Source organism: Eurosta solidaginis, chromosome 1 (genome assembly GCF_040869045.1).
Source record: "Eurosta solidaginis isolate ZX-2024a chromosome 1, ASM4086904v1, whole genome shotgun sequence".
Classification (NCBI taxonomy): Eukaryota; Metazoa; Arthropoda; class Insecta; order Diptera; family Tephritidae; genus Eurosta; species Eurosta solidaginis.
Window position 1 is genome coordinate 201471776 of NC_090319.1, and position 19995 is coordinate 201491770.

At 31.4% G+C, this 19995-nt stretch overlaps 1 protein-coding gene and 1 pseudogene across 4 annotated transcripts in view; both read left to right on the top strand.

Annotated features, from left to right (window-relative positions):
• LOC137236981 (trypsin-1) overlaps positions 1-19995 on the top strand; it is a 709096-nt gene that overhangs the window by 111952 nt on the left and 577149 nt on the right. The window lies entirely within an intron of this gene.
• Positions 15981-19246, top strand: LOC137238764 (NADH-ubiquinone oxidoreductase chain 5-like; annotated as a pseudogene).

The following is a 19995-nucleotide window of genomic DNA, read 5'->3' on the forward strand; positions in this document are numbered from 1 at the left end:
GAAATACCAATATAGTGCCAAAAAACTCTATTACCTTCACCGCGGGTACAGCAAAAAAGTAGTCACCGACTCACTCTCTATAGTCGTTCATTACCAAAATGTTCGTGGTTTACGATCTAAATTAAATACCTTTTTTCTTAACAGTTTCGCTTTTACAGCGCAGGTTGTTGCTTTCACCGAGACCTGGTTAAAACCTGACAATTTTAACGCTGAGCTTTTTTCAAGTAACTACGTCGTTTACCGGCGTGATCGTATATCTAGAGCAGGCGGTGTTCTTATTGCTGTGGACTCAAGTCTTTCATCCGAGTTGCTGTTGTCGGACAACGCATTTGATATTGAGTTTATAGCAGTAAAGATTTCAATGCGATGTTTTAACTTATATATTTGTTGCTCATATATTCCGCCCCGGTCGGATATGTATGTTTACAATTGCCATAATTTAGCTATTCGAAACTTGTACTCTCAGTTGCGAGACAAAGATCGCTTAGTCGTTCTTGGTGATTTCAACTTACCCTCGGTAAATTGGATTAGCTTGAGCGACTCAAACACTTTGACTCCCACCTGTCAGCATGATTTCGTTAAGACTATTTTAGATACATCTCTCGTACAGATCAACAATGTTTTAAATTGTAAAAACAAGATTCTTGACCTGGTATTTGTGGATGAATCAGTGGGTATTGCTCTCAATCGTATTTCTCCTTTATCTTTTCCAGAAGATCCCTTACATCCTACGCTTGAAATAGAAATTGATATTATTCAGCCCCCTATGGAGCTGTGCTTTACAAAATTAAAATCTCGATCCCGCTCAAGATGTTTTTATAAGGCGGACTTCATAAAACTCAACGAATTGATTGCTACTCATGACTGGTCAGATCTTTATTCGAGTAAGGACGTCAACTCAGCGACTTCATTATTTTACGGTATTCTTGATGGCTTCTTTGAAAGCTGTGTCCCCCTTCGATGTGTTAGTGCTGGAACAAGTAAACCACCTTGGTTCACAAGACAACTTATTAGACTCAATAATGTTAAATCTAGGCTTTATAAACGTTTCAAGAGATCAGGATCGTCTGCCGATTTTTCTAAATATTCGGTTGCTCGTTGCAACTTTCATTGTCTAAACCAACAATGTTATAAATTGTACTTAAGCAGTTGCAAATTTCAATTTTTCAACAATCCGAAAAGATTTTTCAGTTTTGTTAATTCCAAGAGGAAAACATCTGGTTTTCCAGCTACTTTTTCTTTTGGTTGCAAGAATGCTAGTTCTGATAATGATATTGCGGAATTATTTGCAGAATTCTTCAGGTCGACCTACTCATCTAAACGTTTTCAACCCGGTCAACACTCCTACAACTTGGAAAGTTTTAATTGCATTCCTAATCCAGTAATTGATAAGAATACTGTTCTTCAGAGCCTTCTCGGTTTGAAACCGATTTTTTCTCCGGGTCCAGATGGCGTTCCTAGTTGTGTACTCAAATACTGTGCAGTTAACTTATCTGAGCCGATACATAAATTATTCCAATTATCTGTGGAATCTGCCACTTTTCCATTGATTTGGAAGAAATCATTTATTATACCTTTACACAAAAAAGGTAGTAGGTCTAGTATCGAGAACTATAGAGGTATAGCTAAGCTTTCAGCTATTCCCAAAACATTTGAGCGAATAATTACATGTCAACTTCAACACATGTGTAGCTCCATATTATCGCCCTGCCAGCATGGGTTTGTGCCGCGTAGATCAACTACTACCAACTTGCTAGAGTTTACTTCTTTTGTAATGGATGGATTTTTAAACAATAGGCAAACGGATGTGATCTATACCGACTTCAGTAAAGCGTTTGACTCTGTCAATCATGAGCTTTTAGTTTACAAACTTGATTTACTTGGATTTCCAAAGCATTTGCTTGCATGGCTCGAAAGCTATCTCGCGAATCGGACTCAACAAGTTTTGTTTAAAAACAGCTTTTCTAGGTTGTTTGATGTAACGTCTGGTGTGCCTCAGGGTAGTCATTTGGGTCCGTTACTTTTTACCTTGTTTATAAATGACTTACCACAAACTCTCATACATTCCCGAACTCTTATGTATGCAGATGATGTTAAACTTTGTTACTCATACTTGCCTTCGGAGTCTTCCCGTGTGGAGTTTCTTCAGGCAGACTTGGACTCATTTCAATGTTGGTGTACTGCAAATTTACTAGTTTTGAATTGCTCGAAGTGTAAACTAATGACATTTCACCGAGTGAAGCCAAGTTTGACATCGTATACGTTAAACAGCACGCCTTTGGAGCGTATATCTGTCGTAAGTGATCTAGGCGTTCTTTTTGATCCTAAACTGACTTTTAATACGCATATCTCATCAATGGTAAGCAAAGCAACGGGTATACTCGGTTTTGTGAAGCGATGGGCTAAGGAGTTTAATGATCCGTATCTGACTAAGACCCTCTACACATCGTTGGTACGACCAATCTTAGAGTATTGTTCGTGTGTCTGGTGCCCAGGGTATCAAAACTTTATAAAGCGTATTGAGTCAGTACAGAAGCAATTCATTATATTTGCACTACGTGGTCTTAACTGGGATTCTAGTGTGAATTTGCCACCATATAGAAATAGGCTTCTCCTTATAAATCTGCCAACTTTAGAAAATCGAAGAACTTTACTCGGGGTAATGTTCATTCACAAGCTCATTATGGGCGAGATCGACTCATCTGATCTTGTTAGTCGACTAAATTTTGCTGTTCCTGGTAGAACGTCCAGGCACTTTGTGCCTTTTTATTTACCACTTTGCCGGCAAAATTTTGCCAAAAATAATCCACTGCGAAGTTGGTGTTCGCACTACAACAACTTGTATAACTGCATCAGTTTTGAATGTTCGTTTTCCGAGTTGCATAATTCAATACTGTCACGTCTGGCCTGATATTTTGTACTTTCTTTCCTATGTATGGTTGAATTTAAATATTTTTAATTATAACATTAATTTTATGTTTTATATATCTTAGTAGTCGACCGCATTGTGTCTGTGTCGACTTTAATCCAAATAAATTAAATTAAAAACTCGGGGATTGTTGTAACGACCCAGCAGAGTTTCCCATGTAAGGTTGTAGTTATCATTTGTCAACGGCAACTTCATAATGTCGTCATCAAAACCAATAGGCCAAGCAAGTCGGAGATAATTGAACTTTTCTATGCTAGCGATTTGAATGTTATTATGAATCAAGCGGAGATATGCATCGTGGAATGCAGGCCAGTCCTTGTAGGAACCGCTAAAGCTTGGGACTGTTAACTTTGGTAATCGAACGGCCGGTGATATTGTCTCGTTGCGTGCAATCTGTTGGTTATTCGATTTGGTTTGATCCGCAGTAGGCATAAATGTAATGGGGTATTTAGTTTTGAATGCTTCAACTATGTCACTTCGAGCCGATACATAGAGCTCCTCAAAATTAGTGGCGAATTCGTTGGCATAATAATCATGCTCAGTATCGAGGTCCGATCGAAGAAGTTTTACGTGATTTTTCTCGAATTTGTGGTAGCACTCAGTCAAGGTGGCAATTCTAATTTCAAAGTACGTAATGGTTTTTCTCGATTCGGGATCCTTTTTAAAGTTTTTGAGGGCACTTTCGACTTGGCGTTGCAGGTCCAGCTGCATAGTATAAACTTCTTCTGGTGACATCTCGTTCCTCATTTCTAGAAAAAACTGAAACCCTCAAGCACTCAAGCAACAATAAGCACACACTGACATCACAGCGGTCACTTGAAAGCAGGCTTGCATAACCAACGAACCGATATCATTTCGTTACGATAATCAACGTTAATAAACGAAACAAAGTCATTTCGTTTAACGTTAATTAACGTAACGAAATGATATCGGTTCGTTGGTTAAGCATGCCTGCTTGAAAGTCAACGAGTTCAGCACGTAAAAGACGCCGATTTGTTCTCGATGTATCACTATTGTTGTTTCCAGGTAAAACACTCAGCCTTGTTGTTATGGAATGGATTATGGCTTCAATGCCCTTCACGAATGCCAATGTCAAACGTATGATGATATGTTTGTAAAATGCCTCACCCGGGGCACCAAAATGTTTGTGCGCAACTTGCAAAGATAAAACAACAACACGTTTTAAGTCCAATGGTTGGTTTATTAAATTTATTAAATTTGGTACAGAGTAAACTAATTTATTTGCCTACAGTAGAATGACGACTGAGTTTTACTGTTTTTCAATTATCTCCGCTAGCTGTGCAAAATGAGCTTATGATTATCCAAAGTATATGTACATAAGCACACACATATAGCATGTTAAGAGAGGTGCATTTATCCGCGATGAGAACTCTATCCGCCGCTGCGTTTTACGTGTTGTTGCTGCATGGCGCTCATTCCTATTTTGGTTAATTTGGCAAGTTAGGGTACGCTCACACATGCCGCCCCCTATGCCATATCCATGGCATACGAAACTTCTTTGTGCTTAAAAGTCCGACTCCCCGAACAGGTGTGATAGAGGCTTGTCAGTGGATGTGGGCTAGTTCTAATGTTCTATTTGGTGTCATCTGCTATGGAAGGAAGGAAAGGGTATTCAGAGTGTGTTCTAATTTGAGTGCTCATAGGGTGTTTCAATGGGCAAGCGGCAAATTTTTGAGACGCAACGTTTGTAACTTCCATTGTTTGTGCGGACGGTGACAACGCGCACTAAGCCGTCGCTTCCCGGATGGGTGTCGATGACGAGATCATTCACTTTCAAGTTTGGTTGTTGGTTGCGCCACTTTGGCCGGGATTGTAGATGACTAAGCCAATCTGAAGACCACCGCTTTCAAAACTGCTGAATTTGTTGCTGTAATTTAATATATTGACGAGTAGGTGATATTTCTAAATTTGCTGGTTCGGGTGGAGCAAGTTACGAGTCGCCGATCAAAAAATGACCGGGAGTCAAGACGAGCAAGTCGTCACTATCTGATGTTAGTTCACACAGCGGTCGAGAATTCAAGCACGATTCAATCCTGCCCGTACTGTTGATAGCTATTCAAACGTGAGTGGAGTACCATTGCAAATATGTTTAAGATGATGTTTTAGGGACTTTACATTCGACTCCCCACATCACTTTGCAGGGATTCGCGGAATTTTTGTGCTTGTAATTTGAGTAGCCGTGAAATTTTTTCCACAGTCACTATACAAATCGTGACAAAGACCACGGCGACCAATAAATCGTTGCAGAGCGCACAGAAAATCATAAGTTGACATAACTGAAACTGCTTCGATGTGGACAGCCTTAGTTGTTAAGCAAAGGAAAATGGCAATGTAGCCTTTATATGTAGTGTGATGCTTTAAGGTCGATGGCTCCCGTGTAATCGACGCCTGTGGCTAAAAATGGACGAACGTTGATAGCAACTCTTGCTTGTGGCAAATCACCCATTAACTGTGTCGAATGTTGCGGCCTCTGACGAAAACCACAGACGATGCATTTTTGATGAAAGCAGCCTTCTGCAAATCTAATATCACGCCTTTCTATGACTACACATTTTTGGCGAACCGATACGACTTTCTGTACAAGAATATCCCACAAATGTATATTCTTTACTATTGGCAGCAAACTTGCTTTTAATGGTTTTATCTAGTGCAAAAACCCTTGACTCTAAAACTCGTAAATGTTTGGCTGAAGGTTTGCGTTTATGCCACACTTCAAATGGTATACTATTATTAAGCGCTTGCGTTGGACACCGATTACGGATATACACTGCGGTTTGAACCGCCTCTGATCACAAGAGCTCGTCTAGCTTTGCATGAATTAATAAACTTTTTGCCATATCTACGATTGTGCGGTTCGCCCGCTCTGCAAGACCGTTATGTTGGGGTGTGTATGGCACTGTTAATTGTCTTTTAATTCCGCATTTTACCAAAAAATTATCAAATTCATTATTTATATATTCCCTGCCATTATCACTATGCAAGGCTTTTATTTTACTACCGGTTTGGCACCCTACATATTGTGACGAATATTAGCAACATTAAGGGATACTAAGCAGTCACTTGTATCTACATAAATGAATCAATCATTATGTCCACACATATGTACGTCACGTAGCGGGGAGAAACGCGCAAACCCATGCATATATCTTATCTGAGATGCTCACAAAAGTAGGCAATCACTTGTGCAAGTTCACTCACATATACACGCGCATATGAGAAGCTATAAAGTGCATCTGTAGTTATAGCTGGTAATTTTATAGCTGGTAACAAAGTTAAATTCTAGAAACGCCTAGAAGAACGCGAACGAGGAAATCACAGAGTATAAAACGAGGTAAAGCTGAGAATTAGTAATCAGTTTGATTTAAGCACGCTAACTGTTGAGAAGTAGAAATGTTATTGTGAAAATATTCTAATAAAGACCAGTTTACATTATTGAATATTGGAGTTATTTATTTAACAGTTAAGTGATTCGAACGTTAGCAGAAGGTTGCAAATAAGAGGAATACCACTAAAATTCGTTACAATATGGTTTAAACTCCTTGAACTTTTCAAAAACTTAATTTTTATTGTGCATAAAATAAACAAAAATTTTACTGGAATACTCGTCGATGAAAGTGACGAAATATTTCTTGCCACCTAACGATTTGACGTTCATGGGGCCACACACATCCGTATGCACAAGTTCAAGTTTGCTCTTCGATATTCTCGCATTTGTTTGCGTAAATGGTAAAGCACATATCTTTGCTTGATTACACGTTCCCACGGACACACATCCGTATGCACAAGTTCAAGTTTGCTTTTGGATATTCTCGCATTTGTTGGCGTAAATGATAAAGCACATATCTTTGCTTGATTACACGTATCGCGCACAAGATCACTGTCATATATTTGTTTTAAACTTTGCATATTTAAGTGACCAAAGCGATTATGCCACTTTGCAATTAGTGAGCTATCATTTAGTAAACAAACAATATTTCTTTTCTCTTCATTCTGATATACATATAAATTGTTTACTCGTTCTGCTTGTAGCACTGTTTGGTGTTTCTTGTTTTGTATTATTGCATGTAGATATTGTCGAACTACTGTCGAATACTGCGCTGCCTTGCTTACCAACAGAAAATTCATAAGCAGAGATGGGACAAACAACACATCATTCAACACAATTTTATTGTTTTCTATTTTTAGCAATACTGAACCTATTCCAGATGATTCTGTAAACTTATCTGCTGCTAACATGACATGAGAATTCTTTTCAGTATACGATGTAAACAAATTGCTTCGGCACTCACTTGCACGATGACCTTATTTTTGACAATTGAAACATTTCCACTTAAAACGCTGTTCGTCTTTTTCTTTTTTACTATTTACTTTGGCTTCATTCTTGTCGCTGTTTGTACTACCATAGTCATGCCGCTTTTGTGTCATGTTTTTACTTGTATGTGCGTAGGCTGCTTGTGTGCATTCTCGATCATCTTTTTATTGCCTTCGCGTTCCCTCTTCTAAAATTTTCGACTTCACTACGTGGAACATCGGCAACTTGTCGCGCGTTTCAATAGCGACAACGAAGTTCTCCCATGAATTTGGAAGGCTTGAAAGCAACATTATGACTTTCAACTCGTCATTTATTTGAATGTCCAATTCGGCTATTTTGTCGACTGTTGCCACAAACTCACTTACATTCCGTACTACATTATCGCCTTGTTGCATGTTTAAGCGTAACAGCTTTTGATACTGCTGAACTTTTTTCGCTGGACCGACTGGCAAATGAATGTCGCGCAATTTTTGCCATGCCTCTGCCGCTGTTATGCACGTATTTATGTGCATTTACTGCGTCGGTTTTACATTTAAAATTAAACATGCCAAAGCCTTTTGATCTGTGGTTTCCCATTTAGGGATTTCTTCGTTGGTAGCATTTTCTGCTTTTTCATACTTTCCGCATACAACGTTCCACAATCCGCCGTAATGAGTACACTTCGTATGGACACTGACCACACGTCATAGTTGTCATCCCCCAATTTCTCTATTTGGAGGTGTAAACTCTTTTTGTAATTTTTTTACGCGTATTTATTTCGCAAGTACGTATGTATGTATTAAAAATCAAAACTTTTTCGATCTATTAACGCGATCGTTTTATTGTTCACGCAATTAATTAATTTAATTTAATAGAGTTCTCGAATTCACTTTGGACTCTGGGCCCATAACCTTTGTTAGAAGTTTTATTCCTTTGAAATAAAAAGAGTCTATGTTTACAAAACAGTAATTTAATGGGAACTGAAATTTGTATCTTTACATTACGAACTTAAAAGATACAATTCAAGGTATCATAGAAAAACGTATAATGTTGCCAGACTGGAGAATAATAAAGTATTTGGCTTATTCTTTAAACAAATAAAAAATATAAACTGAAAATAGTCAATAATTCTTAAATTTTAATTTCAAATAAATAATTAATAATTAACCCCTAATTAATTATTAATAAATATTTAATAAAACAAATAAAATTTATGAAAATGATCAATAATTATTAAATTTCAGTTTCAAATAAATAATTGATAATTAACCCGAAATTAATTATTAATAAATATTTAATAAAACAAATAAAATTAAAAAATGATCAGTAAATGACCAGTAATTTCTGAATTTTAATAAAAATCCAATTTATAACAAAATATAAAATAAAAATTTATCAATAATTTAAAAAAATCTAAAATTTCTATATTCAATAAAATAAAATAATTTAATTCTAAATTATAAAAAATTAATACTTTAAAATAATAAATAACTATATTTAATAATTAAAATTAAACTTTTTTTAATCAATTAATTATTTTCAAATAAATAATCTAATATAATACATGCTTAGCTTCCCGCAAAATTTTTCCCAAAGATCTATTTAATAATAAAACATATAAACTATGAAAATGATCAATAATTCTTAAACTTTAATTTAAAATAAATAATTAACAATTAACCCCAAATTAATTATTAATACATATTTAATAAAACAAATAAAATTAAAAAATTATCGTAAATAATCAGTAATTTTTAAATTTTAATAAAAATCAATTATGTAACAAAATATAAAATAAAAATTAATCAATAATTTAAAAAATCTAAAATTTCTATATTCAATAAAATAAAATTATTTAATTTTAAATTATAAAAAAATAATACTTAAAATAATAAATAACTATTTAAAAATTAAAATTAAATTTTTTTTTTTAATCAATTACTTATTTTCAAATAAATAATCTAATATAGTACTTAACTTCACGCAAAAAGTTTTCCCATAGATTTATTTAACAAAAAAATATAAACTATGAAAATGATCAATAATTCTTAAATTTTAATTTCAAATAAATAATTAATAATTAACCCCTAAATAATTGTTAATAAATATTTAATAAAACAAATAAAATTTAAAAAAATTATCAGTAAACAATCAGTAATTTTTAAGTTTTAATAAAAATCAATTTATAACAAAATATAAAATAAAAATTAAATCTAAAACTTCTATATTTAATAAAATAAAATTATTTAATTTTAAATTATAAAAAACTAATATTTAAAAATAATAAATAACAAAATATAGTACATAAAAAATTTAATTTAATAATCTATAAAAATCAAATAAAATTTATAAATAAATAATTTAAAAATTTTAAATTTCATTATAATACAAATTTTTAAAAATTATTATTTTTCATCATACCTAAGAGATATACTATAGAGATCAATAAATATCTATATATATATAAATATTTAATATATTGATAGATGCATATAAATTTTGTCCAAAAAAACTCTAAAATTCTGAAATAGATATTATTTCTGTGAAATTTGATTATTATTATTATAATTTATTATTAGAAATTTAATAAATTAATATATTAAAAATAAATAACCGATATACATCTATATTAAAGTTGTGATTTTAACTCTCATACCTATATATATTGTATTATATATTTTGTTATCTAAATAAAAAAAATTTAAAATTTTACAAAAACCGATTGTAATTATTTAATAAATAATATATTTAAAATAAATTTCACACAATTTAATAATTTTAAAAAAGATAATTTTGTATTCTAAAAAATACAATAAAAATCCGTCTATTTGAACTTAATGAATTGTCTGAAAGGATAAATAATGTAATTTAATTACACTCATTATGTTTAATAAAATTAAACTATTCCTAAAAGTATCAACAACTAAAATATAAAATGATAAGCGAATAAAGCTACTGGGTTCATACCCCCTTTATAAAGGTTATAAATCCTTTTCTTGTTAATTTTTAATAATTCTGCAAAAATTATATTTTTTTCGATATTATTAATAAGAACAATAATTACAATTTCATCAAATTCTTGATTAAGAGCTTGAATAGGTATAGAAATTAATTTATTATCTTTTATACCGCTAATAACATATAGTAATAATAATAATCTAATATCTACAGAAGCTTCTTTAAAATATTTCTTAATTCAAACAATTGCATAAGCAATTTTATTATTTTGTATTATTATGATATACCTAAATATTTTATTAATACAAAACGATTATTTATTTAGTAAACGAATTTTTATTTCTTCTTTATTATTAAAAAGAGGTACAGCTCCTTTTCAGTTTTGATTTCCAACAATTATAAAATGATTATCATGAAATAATAATTTAATTTTAAGAAAATGACAAAAAATTGCCCCTATGATATTAATTTCTTATGTAATTGATATCAATTTTACAAATATTATTAATATATCAATCATCACTGGTTCCTTAGGAGGATTAAATCAAACATCTTTTCGAAAATTAATAGCCTTTTCATCTATTAATCATTTAGGATGAATATTAGCAGCAATACAAATTAATGAAATATTAGGAATTACATATTTCTGGTTTTATTCATTATTATCATTTAGAGTAATTTTTTTATTCAAAAATTTTGAAATTTATTATATAAATCAATAATTCAATAAATTTTTTAATTAAAAAATTTTAAAATTTATTTTACTATTAAATCTACTATCTATAGGAGGGTTACCTCCATTTATTGGATTTTTACCAAAATGATTAGTAATTCAACATTTAATTGTAAATAATCAATATTTATTAATAATAATTATAACAACATTAACATTAATTACATTATTTTTCTATCTACGATTATGTTTCGCTGCATTCATATTAAATCATTATGAAAATAATTGAATATTTTTAATAAAATCAAATAATTTTTTTATTAAATGAATATTGATTATTTCATTTATTTAAACATTTACTTTAATCTTAATTTCTATAATTCATCTTCTATTCTACTAATATTTTAAGGTTTTTAAAACTAATAGCCTTCAAAGCTATAAATATTAGTAGACTCTTTAAGCCTTAGTAATTTAATTACTCCTTTAGATTTGCAATCTAATATCATTATTGACTATAAAGCTTTAATTAAAAAGAAATATTCTTATAAATAGACTTACAATCTACCGCCTAAAATTCAGCCATTTAATTATATTATTTGATCTATCCATTCATAAGTCGCATTTAATCGCGACAATGGTTATTTTCAACAAATCATAAAGATATTGGAACATTATATTTTATTTTTGGAGCTTGAGCAGTAATAATTGGAACTTCATTAAGAATTATTATTCGAGCTGAATTAGGTCACCCAGGAACTTTAATTGGAAATGATCAAATATATTATTTAATTGTTCCATTAGAACAATGTAATAATTTTCTTTATATTTATACCAATTATAATTGGTGGATTTGGAAATTGATTAGTACCTCTTATATTATGAGCCCCTGATATAGCATTCTCTCGAAAAAATAATATACGTTTTTGATTATTACCTCCGTTCCTTACATTATTACTGATTAGTAGCATAGTAGAAAACGGGGCTGGAACAGGTTGAACAGTATACCCCCCTCTTTCATCTACTATTGCACATAGGGGAGCATCTGTTGATTTAGCTATTTTGTCTTTACATTTAGCTGGAGTCTCTTCTATTTAAGAGCAGTAAATTTTCTTACTACCGTTATTAATATACGATCACCAAGTATTACATTTAATCGCATCCCTTTATTTGTATGAGCAGTAGTATTAACTGCTCTTTTACTTCTTCTACCTTTACCGGTACTAGCAGGAGCTATTACTATATTATTAACAGATCGAAATTTAAATACTTCATTTTTTGATCCAGCAGGTGGTGGAGATTCTATCTTATATCAACATTTATTTTGATTTTTTGGTCGTCCAGAAGTTTATATTTTAATATATGTGTTTTGTAGTGCGATCGGTTAAAAAATGTATATATGTATTTTTAGTTGAATTTTCCTTTTTCCATAGGCTAATCCGATCTAACCGCTGATTAGTGCAAATGAAACATTCCTTTATTTTTCTCGACGTTTCGCTAAAACTTTTTTAGCATCTTCAGGGGCATTTTTATTTTATTTGAAAAGAAATTATAAATGTAAGTTTTAATTCAAGAGGCCATTACAAACATACCTACTTGGCAGATACATACATAGACATTCGCGTAGATACATATATAGACATATAACATAGTCAATAGACTCACAATATATAATTTAAATTAAAAATTGCACAATTTTACATTAAAAAAGTACACTTATTAAACATGAAAAACATAAAAATAAAAATATTGGTACCACCTCTTGTGGTAGTGTTGTCAATACTAAAGTCTAAATTCTTTTTGTGTATCATGTAAATATAAAACATATGACGAAGCTATTTGATCCGTATCTTCCTTCTTATTTATTGTTTTATCTCTTTTTTGCAGTATCCTAAGGCTTTCCAGTGTGTACCTAGTTTTTTCCCTCTTTTCTTTGTCTAAAATTCTTGTGTTGGCAAAATCAGCTGTGTGTCCAGTGTCTGTTATATGTTGCGATAGGGCGGTGCTGTTTTTTTTTGTTTTTTGATGTCCGCTTTATGTTCTGCTAACCTGGTACCCAAGGCTCGCTTTGTCGTTCCAATGTACACTTTGTCGCAGCTTTCGTTTTCTTTTCCCTTACATTGTATTTCGTAAACAACATTGCTCTGTTGTTGGATATCGATGGCACTTTTTGTTTTTGTATAGACTGACGACAAAGTGTTGTTGGATTTGTATGCAAATACGATGTTCTCGTCTTTCTTAAATTTGGGGTCAATGTTTTCGCTCAGCTTAGGTATGTAAGTGACGCTATAGTATTGTTTGACAGTGTTAGCTGTATCTTTGGTTTCTTTGTTATGGCTTTGCACATTTATTTTCGCAAGTTTCGTTTCAATTAATTCGCTTGTTAAGTGTTCGGGATAGTTGTTGTTCTTCAGGATCGCTCTGATTTTCTTTATGTTCGCCTGGTGAAATTGCTTATGACTTATTGCTAATATTTTGTCTATTAGATTGTTGGCAGTATTTATTTTATATTTTTTGGGTTGTGATGAAAGATAATTTATGAGCCGTCCAGAGGAAGTTGGTTTGGAGTGCCAGTCTAGGAGGAGTTCTTGGTGTTTTCTATAAATGCGTACGTCCAGAAAAGGGATGCTTTCATTTTCTTCCATTTCAAAGGTGAATTGGAGTTTAGTATGGTACTTGTTTAGAGTTTTTAGGACTATATGCACGTCATTTCGTTTGATGATTGCCAAAATGTCGTCAACATATTTTGCTATGAATTTAATGTCAATATTTTGTTTGGATTTTAGCTCCTAGAGGGTATTGTCCAGTAGATCGTCCATCACGCAGTCAGCTGTTGTTGGGGGAAGGGGGTTTCCCATGGGCATTCCGAAGATCTGGGAGTAGAGCTTATTATCATACATAACGTAGTTATTGTCCTTGAGGCAAAAGTCAAGCATGTCTTGAAATTTATTTTTTGGGATATTTGTCATATTTTTAATCTTGTCCCATTTGTTCATTATGATCCTGGTTGCTAAATTCGTTAGTAAATTGGTAAACAGAGACACTACATCAAACGAAACTAGTACATCATCTTCACACACACACATGTTCAATCATTTTTCTTTAAGCTCAAACGAATTTTTGATATTGTATTCTTTGGATATTGTTTGCGTCGAAGGTTGTATGTTCTTTTGTTTTCAGCTTTCATATTCAAAATCTGCTTTTTTGCATGTTGCCTAGCCTCATCTCTCATATTTAGGTATTTTTTCGAATTTCTTCTTCTATTAAATTTTTGATATTAACGTCGTCGCTTGTTCGCATCTTAACACCTGTCAACAACTCGAATGGGGTCATGTCGATGCTTCGATTATATGTGGAGTTAACGATTTGCTGTACCCTGTCAGTGTACTTATACCACTTACTTAGATCGTCTTTGCTTAGCTTTGATAGAACGCTTGATATAACGCCATTCAATCTCTCCACTTGGCCATTAACACGTGGAAGCCCAGTGGTTATTTTGAAATGCTGGATGTTTTCGTCTTCGCAGTATTTTCGAAAATCGTCAGACGTAAATGCCGAACCACGGTCCGAGATAATCTGAACGGGGTTACCAAACGTCATTCTCTGTAATTTTAAACGGCTAATTGCTTCTTGTGCTGACGTTGACTTGGTAGGATATAGCCAACAAAATTTTGTAAAGGAATCGATAACGGCAAATATGCGTTTGTACGACTCTTTGGTAGACTCCAACGGATCGAGGAAATCTATATGGTACGTATGAAGCGGTGTTTCACCCTTGTGTAGCGGATGAAGTTCCCCCTCTTGCTTGCCTAACTTTCGGTTTGAGACAATGCAAGCAACACAGTTAGCTATATGCTTTGGAATGAAAAACTCTCGACAAATCAGATCTTTAGTTTTTCTCACGGCAAAATGGCCCTTCTCGTGTTCACGTCTAATCACGTCTCGTTGCATACACTTCGGTGCTACCACTACCTCAGTGTCGTCGATCAATTTGTGGAGAATACCTTAATTTTGGAAATAGTCGTTGTACGTCTTCTTCTCTTGAATAATCTCAGTAATAGCTTTTAATTCTTCATCTTGCTGTTGAGGGCGTCGTAACGAGCTTAGTAAATCTACATCACTTAACTTCATAATCTGGTAGCGGCTTAAAGATCTATGTGCCTCATTAGAATACCCTTGCGATGTTCTACCTGGTAGCCGTATTCTTTAAGGAATAGGATCCAACGCGCTACTCTTGTGCTTAAATCCTTTTTCTCCAACGTTTTCGTAAAGCCATTACAGTCAGTTACGAGTTTAAAATGTAAACCAAGTAAATACACACGAAATTTTTTCAATGCTAATATTTCTAGTTCATAGCTTGAGTATTTACGTTCTGCGTCAGATGTTTTCTTGCTCATGAAATATATAGGATGCAATTGATTATCGTCAGGAAATTTTTGGAATAGCACAGCACCATAACCGTCTATGGATGCGTCGGTATGGACTTCAGTCTCATACTGTTGATTAAATATACCTAGTACCGGGTTTTCACTGAGTACTTTCTTCAGTCTGTCGAATGCTGTGATTTGCGTCTCCCCTATTACGAACTTTTGATCTTGTTTAGTTATATCTCTAAGCGGTTTAGCGATGACAGAAAACCCAGGAACGAATTTTCTAAAATACCCCGCAAGGCCTAAAAAGCTTTGCAACTGCTTGATATTTTTTGGTATTGGAAACTTAAACAAAGCGTAAATTTTGGAAGGAGATGGGTCAATTTTTTGACCCTCAATTGCGTGACCAGAAACTCTACACGCTTTTTCAAAAAATTACACTTTTTCAGATTGATTACTAGTCCATAGTCTCTACATTGATTTAGTACTTTCTCTAAATTACACAAAGCCTCGTCTTCGCTTTGCGCAGGGATAATGATGTCGTCGATGTAGGGTAGTGCGATTCCCTGTCGAGATAAATCACGGAATATTGCATTAACGTGCCTTTGGAACACACACGGAGAGTTTGACAAACCGAATGACACTTTACAAAATTGATATTGTTCATTGTTCGTCACAAATGCCGTATATTTTTGACTAGGTTCAGAAACTGACACGTGAAAAAACCCGATTTTCAAATCTATGGTACTAAAATATTTTCGCATTTTGAAGCCTACCGTAACATTGACCACAAATTTAAGAGACACGAGAACATCGTATTCGCATACAAATCCAACAACTCTTTGTCGTCAGTCTATACAAAAACAAAAAGTGCCATCGATATCCAACAACAGAGCAATGTTGTTTACCAAATACAATGTAAGGGAAAAGAAAACGAAAGCTGCGACAAAGTGTACATTGGAACCACAAAGCGAGCCGTGGGTACCAGGTTAGCAGAACATAAAGCGGACATCAAAAAACAAAAAAACAGCACCGCCCTATCGCAAGATATAACAGACACTGGACACACAGCTTATTTTGCCAACACAAGAATTTTAGACAAAGAAAAGAGGGAAAAAACTAGGTACAGACTGGACAGCCTTAGGATACTGCAAAAAAGAGAGAAAACAATAAATAAGAAGGAAGATACCGTTCAAATAGCTTCGTCATATGTTTTATGTTTACATGATAAACAAAAAGAATTTAGACTTTAGTATTGACAACACTACCACAAGAGGTGGTACCGATATTTTTATTTATATATAGTCTATGTATATATCGGCGCGTGATTACCATGTAGGCATGTTTGTAATGGCCTCTTAAATTAAAACTTACATTTGTAATTTCTTTTTTCACCAGAAAATAAAATGGAAATGCCCCTGAAGATGCTGAAAAGTTTTAGCGAAACGTCGGGAAAAATAGTGGAATGTTTCATTTGCACTAATCAGCGGTTAGATCGGATTAGCCTATGGAAAAAGGAAAATTCAACTAAAAGTATGTTTATATTTTAATTTTACCTGGACTTGGAATAATTTCCCATATTATTAGATAAGAATCAGGAAAAAAAGAAATCTTTGGTTCTTTAGGAATAATTTATGCTATAATAGCAATTGGATTATTAGGTTTTATTGTATGACCTCATCACATATTTCCAGTAGGAATTCTTTCCCGATGAAATTTTTTATGAAATTTTATTTTAATATCTTTACACAAAGAATTCAAAACTTTATTAGGACCAAAAAGTTACTCAGGATCCACTTTTATTTTTATTTCATTATTTTCATTAATTTTATTAAATAATTTAATAGGATTGTTTCCATATATTTGTACAAGAACTAGACACTTAATTTTTACATTAACTATAGCACTACGTTTATGAATATGTTTCATAATTTATGCTTGAATTAATAATACTCAACATATATTTACTCATTTAGTTTCTCAAGGAACACCAAGAATTTTAATATCATTTATAGTTTGTATTGAAACTATTAGTAATATTATTCGACCAGGAAATTTAGCAGTACGATTAACTGCTAATATAATTGCTGCCCATTTATTATTAACTTTATTAGGAAATGCAGGACCTTCTATTAATAATATAATTATATTATTGCTATTAGTTAGTCAAAAAAATGATTTTGAGATAAATATTGTAATGATATTAATTATATTAGCAACTATAACTAAAAGAGCTCAAATTCCTTTTTCTTCTTGATTACCTACAGCAATAACTGCTCCTACTCCTGCTTCTGATTTAGTACATTCTCCAACTCTTGTATCTGCTGGAGTATATTTATTAATTCGTTTTAATATTTTATTATCAGGTTCTTTATTAAGATGTATTTTATTATTATTATCTGGATTAACTATATTTATACCTGGATCAGGTGCTAATTTTGAATTTGATTTAAAAAAAAATATTGCTTTATCAACTTTAAGACAGTTAGGTTTAATAATAAGTATTTTATCAATAGGTTTTATAAAATTGGTTTTTTTCATCTATTAACTCATGCTTTATTTAAGGCATTGTTATTCATATGTGTAGGTGCTATTATTCATAATATGAATAATTCTCAGGATATTCGTTTAATAGGGCGGTTAAGAAGTTTTATACCTTTTACTTCAAATTGTTTTAATATTGCAAATTTAGCTTTATGTGGAATACCTTTTTTAGCTGGATTTTATTCTAAGGATATAATCTTAGAAATGGTTTCTATAAATTATTTTTCAACTGGTTCAACTGTATGTTATTCATTTCGTTTAATTTATTAATCAATATTTGGTGAGTTAAATTGTGGTTCTTTAAATATACTGAATGATGAAGGATGAATTACGCTTCGAGGTATAATCGGATTAGCAATTATAAGAATTTTAGGGACTAGAATATTAAGATGATTATTATTTGTTACTCCTTATATAATTTGTTTACCTTTTTATATAAAATTTATAACATTATTTATTTGTTTTTTAGGGGGGATATTAGGTTATTTAATTTCTAATGTTTCTTTATTTTATTTTAATAAATCTTTAAATAATTGTTTAATTATTAATTATTTTTGTTCTATATGATTTATACCTTATACTTCTATTATTAATTATCCTTTAGTATTAGAAAATATAGCTTGTAAATCTTTTGATCAAGGTTGATCTGAAGTTTTAGGTAGTAAACATTTATATAATAATTTAATTAAATATTCTCAATGACTTTTTGTTTTTCATAATAATAATTTAAAAATTTATTTAATATTATTTATTTTATGAATTATTATATTAATAATTGTATTATTAATATTTTATTCAAATAGCTTAAATTTAGAGTATAACATTGAAGTTGTTAAGGTAATTATGTATGTAGTGAATAAGTTATAGTAATAATAATGAAATTTATAAACAAATTTTTTTAATTTTACAATGAAAATGTAATGTTTTTATTAAACTATATAAACTATAGAAGTATAAATTGAATTAAACCATTAAAAGATAAAAGATAGCAGCTTTTTCTTGATCATCTTACTTCTTTAATTGAAGTTTATGATCTCATTTTTATCATTAACATGATAGGCCTCTCTTTGGCTTCAATTAATAATATAAATAAAGGTATAAATGTTACCTAAGGTTAGGTCGAAACTAAATGCAATAAAATTGCTTCATTATTCAAGGTAGATTGAAGATAAATACTTTTTGAATGCAAATCAAATGTTATTTTTAACTACAACCCTATTATACTATATAATTATTTTGATCAATTTAATATTCCTTTATTTCATTCATGATAAAGTCCAATAATTAAAATAAATGTAATTGAAGTAATAGTTCATATAAAAATATTGGATAATTTAATAATTATAATTATATTACATTTATTTAAAAAAATTTAATTGAAGCAATAGTTCATATGAAAATATTGGATAATTTAATAATTATAATTATAGGTAAAACTAATGCAATTTCTACATCAAAATTAAAAAAATAATGGTAGTTATAAAGAATCGTAAATAGAAAGGCAATCGTGATGATGATTTTGGGTCAAGTCCGCATTCGAATGGTGAACATTTTTCTCGATTTCTTAGGATTTTTTGATAAAATAGATGATATAATTATAATAATTGTTGTGATAATTATAATTAATATTATTACTGTTAAAATTAAATAAATTATCTATACTACTGTTATTAGTTGTTATTTGTAGTCTTTATAATTGGAAGTCAAATATACAATTATATTATATAGATAAATAAATTATTAATTTCCTCATCAATAAATTGAAATATATAATACTTACTAGTCATACAATATCTACAAAATGTCAATATCAAGCAGCTGCTTCAAATCGGAAATGATGATTTTTTGAAAAATGATAATTCAAATGACGAATTAGGAAAATTAATAAAAAGGTTTTTCCAATTAATACATAAATTCCATGGAATCCTTTTGATATAAAAAATTTAGATCCGTAAATAGAATCTGCAATTGTAAATGGGGCTTCAATATATTCATAAGCTTGAAGAATTGAGAAATAAATTAATTCCTAATAAAATTGTAAAAAATAGTCCTTGTGTAGTTTGTGAGTAATTATTTTTTATTAATCTATGGTGAGCTCATGTAATTGTTACACCTGATGTTAACAGAATAATAGTATTTAATAAATTAATTTGTTTATTGGCCGTTAATGAATAAATATATATATTTTTCTGTTGGTGAGCTCTAGGCCTCT